This window comes from Triticum aestivum, chromosome 1A (assembly GCF_018294505.1).
Source record: "Triticum aestivum cultivar Chinese Spring chromosome 1A, IWGSC CS RefSeq v2.1, whole genome shotgun sequence".
NCBI lineage: Eukaryota > Viridiplantae > Streptophyta > Magnoliopsida > Poales > Poaceae > Triticum > Triticum aestivum.
The window spans coordinates 442,494,821-442,499,012 of NC_057794.1; the positions used below are offsets into that span (position 1 = coordinate 442,494,821).

The 4,192-nt window shown below is 52.5% G+C and overlaps 1 pseudogene; it reads right to left on the bottom strand.

Annotated features, from left to right (window-relative positions):
• Window positions 1-318: 318 nt before the first annotated feature.
• Window positions 319-2,313, bottom strand: LOC123144132 (uncharacterized; annotated as a pseudogene).
• Between the last annotated feature and the right edge of the window lie 1,879 nt (window positions 2,314-4,192).

The following is a 4,192-nucleotide window of genomic DNA, read 5'->3' on the forward strand; positions in this document are numbered from 1 at the left end:
ATCAGAACACAGGAAAGTCAATTAGCATGGCAAAAACATATAGATGGACTGCTTAATAGAAAAACTGAAAATGGCAAACATGGTAATAAATATGATCGGACCAATTGCACATACCAGGATAGATGCAGGCATATCTAAAGCACGATATGACGGCTAGAACATCGTATTTGAAATAGTAGCAATAGTAAGTGTTAAGCAACTGTTTAACGACACAGAGAACTTGAGTGCCAGAGCAACCAATGTTGTAGTATATCAGAAGAGGGCTATAATATTTGATTTGATAATGGTATGTGAAAAGGAAACTTTGTATGACCAGCTATTATAATAGAGAGAATACATATGCCACATCTTACAACACCAAGTCTGTTATGCAAACAAATATATATTTTACAACTGAGTAAAAGAATGAGTCAAGCCGAACCTGAAAGGCACACAGAGACAAGCTGCGAAGCAGAAGTACAGAGCTTGTGAATGTATAATGCATACAAATAGGATGCGGTACTTCGCACCAGAAAAAACCACAATCAACAAACACAATATTCGAGTGTTATAACTAATTAGAGATTACAAATTCCACCGAATTACATATATAGATTACAAAGAAGCATGTGCATCACTAGACGGTTTCAGGGAAGGCACAAACATGAGAAGACTCAGCCTAAAACTAGTCGAACTTGGCCAGCTGAGGGAGAAACCCCATCCATGACGTGCTTCAGTGTGTTGTTCTTCTCCTCGTCGGTCCACAAATGTTGATGTGTCACCAACTCCCAGTCCCAGCGCCCCTTGTTCCGAGCATGCCCGTTCCTGAACATTGTGACATGGCGCAACACCGTGCATGCTCCCATGAGAAACTTGACGAAGTAGGTCTGCCTCTTTGTTCCCTCATAACCAACCATCACAAACTCCTCCAAGTGATGATGGTGCCGAAGCATGGTGGGTCGCCAGGGTATCTCATCACCGGGCTTCTCTTCTACGCAAGTTGCGATGTGGATGTGGAGCGTCTCCAGGGAAGGCGCCGTCTCGAGGAGGAGCCGGGGCCACGAGACATCCCAGGATGAAGGCACATCGGCGACCAGCAGCCTCCTCAGGTTCGGCAACAACGGCGGCGATGGGGGGCTCGACGGCACGATCCATCTGTCAGGCCCAGTGAGCCTGAGAATCAGGCTGGTTATGCCCGGCATGCATCCAAGAAACGTTTCAGGCTCTATCTCGAGGTGCTGCGATAGAGCTTGGCGAAACCTTTGCAGTGTCATCCCGAGGCACAAGGTGAGGTTATATTTCCTGAGACAGGGAAACGAGGTGGACTCCTCCAAGTGCACTATGGTTCCCTCGGAGGCAAGGTTCTCGAGGCTAGGAAGAGCCCTCAGGCGTATCCGTCTGAACCTGCACCTGTCCACAACGAGCTCCCTGATCTTCGACATGGGGGCGTCCACGACCACGCCGCTGCTCCCGCTGCACCTGCAGGAGATGAGGTGCAGCACCTGCAGCTGCAGGCACGAGGTGAAGACGCCCTCGTAGGTTGCCTCGGGCGTCGAATCCGGTATGTCTTGCAGGACGAGCGTGGTGAGCGCGCCGTACTCGTGCAGCGGCGGGAGCACGCAGCCTCCAAGCTTGAGGCTTTGCAGGCGTGCCGCGCTGGGCTCCTTGCACAGGCCATGGCTGCCAAAGCTGTGGACTGCTCCTGGTTGATTGTAGATTGGCTTGGCAACAGCTTCGAGGTCGTCCACCCCCCAAGCGTCGATGGCCTCCGCGATGAGCTGATTCAGGCAGCCGGTGTTGTGGGTGACGAAGAAGTCCACCCTGAGCCTGGGTGACCCTCCTCCGGCGAGCCACGGTGCCCAAGAAGCTCTCGACGGACCTGGTCAGGGCGCGCATGGCCCGGTGCTCGTACCTTGTGATGTTGGGCATGAGCTCCCGTGTCATGGCGTGCCTTTCGTACTGGAAAAAAATAGCTCCCCCAATGTCGCGGCAGAGCTGGACCCATCGGTGGTAGCGCGGCGGGAGCATGCCCTGGACGCTGAAGCTGAGGACTGGGAGCTCGCGGTTGAGGCGGGCCCAGCGCCTGGAGAGGGCCGCGGTGCCGAGCGCCGTCCGGATGTCGAGGCGGCGCAGGACCGAAAGGAGGAGGTCGTCGGGGAGGGCGCTGATCCGGTCGTCGCGGCGGGACGCCCGCGGCCGGCGGCGGCGAAGGCATCGACCCATCGCGGTCCGGGCCCTGGCCATGAGTGAGCTACCTCCACCCGCGCGACGAATCGAGTAGCGAGTAGATGTTGCCGACTCACGGCCGCGGTTGCGATTAAATAGAGCCGTCGGCATCCACACTGAACCTCTCCGATTCTTGAACTGAAACGGAGAAAAATGTGTGGTCACCGCCCCGGAACCGATCTGGAATCGGAGTCGACTCAGTACTCCGAAAGATGCGAGGACAGCCGTAGAGAAGAAGGGGTGGAATTCGGGGAAGAGCGCCGCCGGCAAGAAGAGATTTAGGGATAGAGCGCCGCCGGCGAGACAGAGAGTGTGCGCTGTGTAGGACCAACTTGTTTTCAAATAGTCCATAAAAAAAAACTCGTTTTTCAAATAGTACTAGAATAAATCACGTTAGCAGTATAGCTGGCCAAATGGGCCCGTTTTTTCGGGCCGGCCCGTGAGCACGCCGGCACGGCCCGCCTTGAGCCAGGCACGGCACGGGCTAAACGGGCCAGGCCCGACACGCGGCACGCCCTTGGCCGTGCCTGGGTCTGGAGACTGGGCACGCAGGCCGGCACGGCACGGTCCGATTAAGTTTTTTTTATATATCTATATATGGCCCAACATGTAAAAATAGCTTAAAACGCTCAGTGCGTCAAATAATAGACTGAAAATATGCGGCCCATCGTGTTAAACGGGCCAACGTGTTGGCCCGTTTACTAACTGGGCCGTGCCTGGGCCTAAGGGCGCAGCACGCGGGCCGGCATGGCACGGCCTGTATAATAATCGTGCCCTGGCGGGCCATGGCGGGCCAGGCACGGTTACGATGGGCCGGGCCGTGCCGTGCCGGGCCGGCCCGTTTGGCCAGGTATGGTTAGCAGTTTTAGAACCCATGTACGAGGGGGGAATTTCTTCAAGAAAAAAAGTTTTCGCGTATATAACTTGCCTAACAACCAGAGGTGATTCCCTAAAAAAATAGGGCGCGTCTAGCTGGTGGCCGGCGGCTCGTTAGCGCTCGCGAGCGGCCGGCTAAAAAAAGTAAGCGCCTGTCGCCTGGTCCAGAAAAAGGCAACACGTCTAGTCCCTATCATATGTGGTCTCTTCTCACGTGATGGATACCTGCATGCCACTGTATTAATATTCCTCATGCCCGCCCCTTGTGCATTATTTTTTGGTTTTCATAATTATAAAAGACATATCTTCTAAGCCACATGTCGAAATTCAGATCCGTTTTCATCATTAAAACCCTCGCGATGTACTCTTCAAAAGTAGATCCCGCATGGGGATGTTTCGACGAACTAGTCTTCCTGCCAACTAAACATCAATGTGTGTGCAACTAGACTAGATTGTCGCGCCAACTAAGCATATGTGTGTGCCAATAGTTCTGCCAACTAAACATCAATGTGTGTGCAACTAGACTACATCGCCGCACCAACTGAGCATATGTGTGCAACTAGTGTTCTGCCAACTAAACATCAATGTGTGTGCAACTATGTGATGGCCTGGCTTACTAGGGATGATATAGACTACTCATATCAATAAGGAATTCCTTCTTTTCCGGGAGCCCATTCGGACAGAACTCCAAAGTTAAGCGTGTTCAGTTTGGAGTAGTGTCAGGATGGGTGACCGACCGGGAAGTTGCTCCCGGATGCGCATGAGTGAGGACAAAGTGCGCAGAAAAGACTAGTATTGATCTGTGGGGCTAGTCTAGATTTCGATATGCCTTCCGTGCGTCGTGCGGACGTGCCGTGCAAGATTAACAGAAACAGAATTGCTATGTCACATCTACTACTAGATGTGAAATACTTACCTTTTCTTTTCGAGAAAACTTCCGATCTATTCATCTTCAATCATGATAGTACAACGAGCACTAGAAATAAAAAAATTACATCCAGATCTGTAGACCATCTAGCAACGACTACAGACACTGAAGCAAGCCGAAGGCGCAATATTGTCATCGTCCCTTCCTCGCCGGAGCCGGACAAAACTTGTTGTAGTAGACAGT